Here is a 7,985-nt window from a genome sequence, read left to right on the forward strand (position 1 = left end):
CTTTGTGAGGGTACCATGGTCACCGTATCTCCCCAACACACCAATGGCTGGGCCTGTATTTATAAGGACGTTGGCCTTCCCAGCTCCAAACTACGGCCTCCAGTTAGTGGAAAGCCTCCTTTCCTGACTGGGGCAACCGCAGGCTGCCGGTGTGGGGACAGGACCGGCTCTGCCGGCCTGGCTCTGCCCTGTAGGGATACTGGAGGGCGAACGCTAGCTGGCTGGTGGGGAGGGTCTTAACCATGGGATCTGGCGGATGGAGGGAGAGATCAGATTCATCTCCATGCCTGAGAGGGGAATAGTGGTCGTCGCCCCATGTCAGCCAGGCACACTGCTGGACACAGTGCTCTCAGCCGGTTCACTCCCTCCAGTACTGCGGGGACACCCTCCCGAATGGGCTGTCCATTGCCCGTGTCACCCCTGGCCCAGACCCTCCAGCCATGTGCCGGAAGCTTTCCCCCTGAAGCCCCGGAGCCTGGCAGTCTCCCCCCGCCCCACCCCATCTCTTTCCTCTTGCTGGGGCAGCTCCCAGAACAGCTTCCCAGCCTGGCTCTTGTGGCGGGGGAGGGACTGGGGGGAGGCAGGACTAAATGGGGAAATCATCAAATGCAGAGCAGGGGGCCCCTGGCCCCGCTGCCTAGTTCCACCTCCTCTCCCCTGGGCAGAGAGCCACCGCCCAACGCCCCTTCGTTCGCTTGGCCAGGGGCCAGGCAAGTCAAGTCCTAGGACGGGGCTGAAGTCTCTGCAGTGTATGTGGATTACAAGAAAGGCCCCGGCTCCGCTCAGCCTCTGCCCCCCAGCCTGAACCCTAGGGTCACCAGGGGATCATGCACGGAAGCTCACCCCCAGAAGAGGAGTATCCCAAACACAGCCCTGGCCTGCAAACCGCAGCTGGGCTCCGGCTCCAGGGCGCTCCACCCCCGGGGGCAACCTCCTAACGGAGCCCGATCCCTTCCGCACTGAACGCGGCAACAACCCCCCCCCCGATTCGCTTCAGTGGGAGAGCAGCCCCTGCTCCCCGAACCTCCTTGGGGGGATGGGAGTCCCAGGTGACCGGAGTCCTTGGGCGGAGGGTGGGTGAGTCTGGCTGGCCTCTCATCAAAGGCTGGAAGTGCGGCGGAGACTGGGAAAAGGGCGAGAAGGAGAAGGAAACAAGCCACGATGGGTGGTTGTCAGAAGGAAATAAACAAGGTGCCTCAGAAACACGTGGAAGCTGTGTCTGTAGTAATGACAATGTAATGTAACCGCGTCTAGCCAGAGCCGGAAGGGACCATCAGCATCTACTCTGACCTCCCGCGGAGCCCCGACCTTACCCAACTCACCCCAGCCTACACTATGGTATATGTAGTGGGCTGTACATTTCATATGAGGCACCCCGGTGTGCTTTAGCAATAATCAGGACACTGGCCATTGGCTATTCTGGAGAACAAAGTCGACATCCCTTATATGCCTTGTTCCTTTCTGCCTTTATTTTCTTGGGAGTCAGAGGTTTCATGTAAGCCCCGGTGTTTCTTTGAAGCATTGTGACTTAACCCCTTCAAGCATAAACACGATGTCCAGGTTAAGCACTTGTTTTGTACCTGGCCATCCCGGGCTTTTAAAAAAATGCCTTCGAAGCTGGAATTTGACCCTCACTATCTTGTGTCTCAGAATGAATTTTTCCAGCCAGGTGAGGAAGAAACGTTTTCTCAGCCTTCCCCCTCCCCCCCAGTTTAAAAAGTTTGTATTGCTTTCTAAAACAAAAAGGGGGAAAGAAAAGAAAAGAGGAACTATTCTATTCTATTCTGTTCTGTTCTAAACCACCCGTTCATTTTTATTATATGAGCACTAAATGGGTGTGGAATTCTCTCTCTCTCTGATGGCGACAAAATGGTTTCACTCCAGCATGCTGATTCCGGGGACAGCTTGGTCCCAGCTCGGCACAGCCCTGCTGTTTATTTCTTACCCACATTTGAAAACCAGAACCACACTGGACCCATTGGCATTTTGGTGCAGACCGTGCAGAACAAGGGCATTTCCTCCCTTTTTTTTAGCCTCATAGATTCGAAGGCCAGGAGGGACTGTAATGATCATCTGACCTGATCTCCAGCATGACACAGGCCAGAGATCCTCCCCCAGTAATTTCCGCACCAGGCCCATAGCTTATGGTTGAGCTACAACGGAGCTTTTAGCAGGACAGCCAGTCTTGATGTAAGACGGCAAGTGAAGTCTGATCCCCACATCCATAGGGCAATTGTTCCAGGGGTTAATTTTACCCTTCCTGTTACTTTATTTCTAGTCTTTATTTTGTCTCGCTTTGGTTTCCAACCACTGGATCGCATCATCGCCGTCACAGATATTAAATTATTATTTTCATCAAGTCCTGGAGATTTTTTTAAAAATCCACTACAGTGATTCAAATGAGAGAAGCAAGGAGATTCCCCTCTCCTACACTGAGCCTGCATCTGCTCTGCTCAAACGCAATGGCAAAAGGCCTATTTACTTCAGCTGGAACAGAAGTGGGCTTTGATTGGAAGCTTCTTGGGGCAGAGACTGAATTTTTGGTCTGTGTTTGTCCAACACCTAGCACACTGGGGTCCTGGCCCAGGACTGGGGCTCCTAAGTGCTACCAGAACACTAAAGACTAATACATCATTCTTGGCCCAGGATGGCAAAGCAGTGCCTTTGATAGGAATGGAGACAGTGTAGGTAAACTGAACATGTAATAGGCTGGAGAGAGATTGTAATGCAGGAATGGAAACGTAGATCCTCAGTGGAATATTAAAACCCGTGACAGTTCCGATCCCGTTTGAGGTTATGCAGGACGGACACTCCCATATGCCCTTCAAGAGCTGGTGGGGGCAGTGACTACTTCTGCAGCAGCCACTCCTCTGTCTGCTGTAGTGTAATGTGCAAAGATTGTTCCCCTTCCCCGCCCCCAACTTCCTGCATGACCCTTTGATGTCTGTGATGTTATAGCCCTTCCAGTTCTCCCATGGCCCAGAGCATACTGCCAGACAGCCCAGGCCTGACGTTTGATTCTAAAAAATAAACAAGACCCGCCCAAAAATTGGAAAATAGAACTCAAACCCTGCTTAGCCTGTTTAAAAACAGAATGAAGCCACAGCAAAGGCCACCGAGCTGTTTCTCGCCCCCCTACCTCCTGCTGAACAGATGGTTATTTGTGCATTTGAAGGTCCAGCCTGTAGGATAGGATCAGAGCAGAGAGTCGTATAAAACCCTGGACCGATTGACAAATAGATACATAGGGTTTCTCCCAAGCACAATGGTAAACTTGGGATTTTTTTGCAAGGGCAGGACTGGGTCCCAAGATCTGTAGAGGTGAAGGAGGGGTAAAAGGATAATAACAACAATAATATCATAACATTGAGAGCGCCTTTTATCTGAGGTTCTCAAAGCCTTTTACATAATATTATCTCCGCTTTCCAGGTGGGGAAACTGAGGCACAGAAATGGTCAGTGACTGGCTCGGAGCCAGGCAGCGAATCAATGGCAGCCAGGGACAGAACCCTGCCCTCCTAACTTTTAGTCCATTGTTCTAGCCACTGGATGCTGCTGTCTCTCTTCCCTCCTCCATATAAAAGAGGTTCTTCGCAAAAGTGTCTTAAGGCTGAACTCATCTATGGTTGCACAGGGATTTGAGCTCCCAGAGATGCTGTGGAAATGCCATTATTTATTTGCTTAAGGTTGGATTTTCCAAGGGCTCAGCCTCGGCCTAACTCTGTTCTGCCACTAAAAATAGGTCAGCTAAATGTGAGAGCTAAAGATGGGCCAGACCACAGCCCAGCAGCAGCCCCAGCCCCAGAACGATGGGCCCAGTGACTTGCATTGCAGACGCAGTCCCAGCATGTCTGATCCTAGTTTGCTGGGTTTTTTTCATTTTTCTCGATTCAGTCTGAGATTAGGCAAAAATATTTCATGTGCTTGGAAACCCGTTTTTATCTTCTCCTGCTGGGAAGCTGCAGCAGCCACATGCGCTCCCTGCAAAAGGGTGAAAAGTCCATAGTGAGATTAAAGGGAAATATGAGGGCGAGATAAGGGACGGGCCTGCAAAGGGAACCCTGCAGCTCAGTGACACGCAGGGGAGGCTGAAGCCAAAGCAACTGGAAATGAGCTCCTGGCACTCGGAGGCTAAAAGCAGAGTAGGTGATGCTTGGCCTTCGAAGCAGGGAGTCTGAACCCTGCCCTGGCAGAGCTGTGCAGCTTCTTGGACTTCCGTGTAACTGAGGGCAAGATTGTTCTAAGCACAGCTCAGCCCGAACCGTTACTAGCAAAGACGTGCCAGCAGATCTTGCTACACCCCAGCCACAGCTGCCCCGGAGACGTCTCCACAGAGAACAGGATGCAGCCCTAGACTGTTCCACCACCTTTTCCGGGGATTCTCCACAGGGCTGAGCGGTGTGGTACCCCATCCGCCCTAGCCCCGCCAATGCCGCCCCTGCCCCGCTCACCGACTCCTCCCAAGGCCCCAGCTACCCTGCCCACAGCACAGATGCCGGACTTGTAAAGAAGCTGTTGCAAGGTTTGAAGGTGGAAGACAGTGGTGCAGAGATGGCTGAGCCCACTCTCTGTGCAGGTGTCAGGGGATCTGCTTGTGGAGGGACCTCTCCAGGCATGGACCTGGGGGCGGAGGGAGTCAGAGCCTGGTAAGGAAAGGATCTTGGCTTGACCGGTGGAGGATACAAAAAAGGGTCCCAATTTAAAACATGTAAATCTTTCGTCAAAGAGTTTTTTGTTTGGGGTTTTTTGTTTTTTTTTTTGGGTCAGATTTGCAGCTTCATGGAGTTTAAGGCCAGGAGGGACCATTAGCTCATCTAACCCGACCTCTTGTATAGCACAGTTTGTAGAACCTGATCTAGTGATCCCTGTACCGGCATGTGGCACGCACAGAATGCATGATGGTGTGGCCTGGTACACAGGCTTCACCGGGGCTTGGATGCTTTGTGTACGCTAGCTGGTTCCATCCATCATGCATATGAAATGTGACCATCCAAACTCATGCAATAACAGCTGCACCGTCGTGTTTGCTCTCTCTCATATCTACTGATTGATTGACTGATCGATAAGCAGGACAATTCCATTTATCCCAGATCCTAGACTTGCTAACAGCTTTACTTAAACCCAGAAGTCAGTGCCCTCTTCCTCCTCCCGCTCTTTCATGCAAAGAAGCCCCCAGCTCCCACTCCTGTGCCTGAGATGAAAGTCCGGGTTGGACAGAGTAAAAAGAAAAGAAAATACCAACCAGTGGTATCACAGTGGGACAAGCGAGGGAACTTTATACATTGTTAGACAGCTGCTGTGTTCCTCCCCAGAGGTGGCTACATTTCAGCCATAGGTGACGTGGTGCCTACATAGGGCTGGATTCTCTCCTACAGCTAAGCTCCACCCCATGCAAGGGAAAGATGTGGGGGGAGTGGTTCAGTGAGCTGGTTATGGTTGCCTGTTCCTGAAGGCTGGTGTGTGCCAGTCCCAGCAAGAGTTAGAGCAGCCAAGGGGCTTGTTTAAATTATGCCCCTGGCCCAGAGTCCCCAACCTTTGCCAGTGTGCCCCTGTTGGGAACTGCAGGAAGCACCTCCAGGGGGAGAAGGGGACTGGGGTATGTAGTTAAAAGCAGGGAGCGCTAAAGGGATGTGGCAAACCTCACTGTGCTATTGCTCCATATGAAGAGCGATAAATAAGACTGGGACTTTTCAGCTAGGAACAGAGACGACTAAGGGGGCATATGATAGAGGTCGATAAAATCATGACTGGTGCAGAGAAAGTAAATAAGGAAGTGTTATTTACTTCTTCTCAAACTAGGGGTCACCAAATGAAATTAATAGGCAACAGGTTTAAAACAATCAAAAGAAAGTATTTTTTTCACATAACGCACAATTAACCTTTGGAACTTCTTGCCAGGGGATGTTGTGAAGGCCAAGACTATAACAGGGTTAAAAAAAGAACTAGATAAGTTCACAGAGGATAGGTCCATTAAGGGCTATTAGCCAGGATGGGCAGGGATGGTGTCCCTAGCCTCTGTTTGCTAGAAGCTGGGAATGGATGACAGGGGATGGATCACTTGATGATTCCCTGTTCTGTTCATTCAGGAAGACAGGATACTGGGCTAGATGGACCTTTGGTCTGACCCAGTATGGCCGTTATGTTCTTATGCTCTGTTCTCCTCCCCCTGCAGTTCATTCCTTCTGCAGTGCCCTTTGTTTCTTCCTACGGGCCCAACCCCGATAGCTGGGTTTGGGTCACAGGTAGAAAAAGGAAACAAAGCTACTTCTTTCCATGGTGCTGCTCACGTGTCCACGGGATCCTTCCGCCTGGACACAGGCAAAGCTCCCACACAAGTCAGGGGGGATTTTGCCCTCATGAGGCCACAAGTCCAGGCCACAAAACTCCTGATTTGTAGCAAACAGTGACAGGGAGAGAAGCTGGAGGGTGGCAAACGCTCAGAAGCAGGGGCAGACCCCAGCAAGGGCCTGGGGCCTGGGGCAAACCTTACTGCCAGACTCTAGGAACATCAATGGGTGTGGGGAGCCGAGCTCTCTGCTTGGCGTTGTTTGTGGTCACACAGGCACCTGCCCCCGCAGCTGGGGAGAAGCAGGTGGAAGCTACAGCTCAACGCCCATTTGCCAGGCACTTGCTAAGGACAACTCCTCCAGCTCTGTGTGAGTTCCCTCTGCAGGGAGTTTACCTTGGTGGGAGAGACTTGGGGGGGTGGGGGCAGGGAGAAATGACTGAGGAAGACAATGGTGCCAAGACAATGGTGTCATAAAGATCTGGGATGATAACATCTCTTTTTCCTCCATTTTATTGCCACTCAGGGTTGTGTTTGGAAAAGTTTGTTCGTGGAAAACAACAAGCCCTTTGTGGGGCTGAGAGAGGAGCTCGGTCTATGGCAGGCTACACCCAGAAGACCAGGCGCACCCTAGATCAGCCCTTTGGAGGGCTATCTATGGTGGCTGGTCCACCCAGCTCTCACTGGGTGAGAAAGCAGCAGCCCCCTTGGGGGGAAGGGAATCAGAGCAGCTTTGATGTGAGTGCTGATGATTTAGCGGGTGTGTTAGACTTGGAGGGGCCCTGGGCCAGATCCTCAGGTGCACTGCGATGGGATAAGATGGCATAGGTGGCCTTTCTGCCCCCACCCCATCCCCTGGGCAGCAGCGTCTGGTCTGGATCACCCTTGGCACAGTTTAGCACAGCCTCCGGGTTTCTCTAACTCGCTGGCAATAAAGGCCTCCTGGGGGCCAGAGGCAGCAACACCAGCTTTACCTCACCTGGGGGTTTTCCTTGGCCAGGGACATCCCTCTGTGGCAGGTTAAGCCAGCTCCGCACCCACTTTGTGCCACGGCAGCAGTACCTAGAGGGTGGAGCTGGGCTGAAGATCTGGTGCTTAGAATAAAAGGCTCCAGGCCAGAATCCTGGGGGCCAAAACCTAATGGGGTCCTGCAACCTTGGGCAAGGGACCAGGCCTTAACCTTCCTCCTGCATCCCCCTGACCGCAGATACAGCCAGATCCCACAGGCCCGGCTTGCCTTGCCTCTCTCACCCAGTGCCTAGCCCCAGAACAGCCGGAGGACTGATACGCTGCAGAGAGAATGTGATGAGTTCAACGGTGCCCACTGCCCTGGCCTCTGGGCGCCTCACAGCTCTGTCTGGCTCCACTCAGGCCTGGCTCTAATGGGATCTAACAGGTGAGCTATACGCAGGGCCCTGAGGACCCCCAGAGTCAGGTCTTGGTGCATCATCAGAGGGAGCAGATACCCTAGGCATCTTGGTGCATCATCAGAGGGAGCAGATACCCTAGGCAGAAGTCTTCTGTGGGAAGCTCATTTGCAGGATCTGACAGCCCAAAGCCCTAATGGGCCATAAGGTCTAGGAAGCGACAGAGTACAGAGATAGGCTCTCAGTGAGCCCAGGCCAGACCACTGAGGGCTTCAGAGTTCACAGCCAGTCCCTGGGAGGTGCCTTCTCCTCACACATTTATGCAGGTGTCAG

Source organism: Lepidochelys kempii, chromosome 8 (assembly GCF_965140265.1).
Source record: "Lepidochelys kempii isolate rLepKem1 chromosome 8, rLepKem1.hap2, whole genome shotgun sequence".
Taxonomy (NCBI): Eukaryota; Metazoa; Chordata; order Testudines; family Cheloniidae; genus Lepidochelys; species Lepidochelys kempii.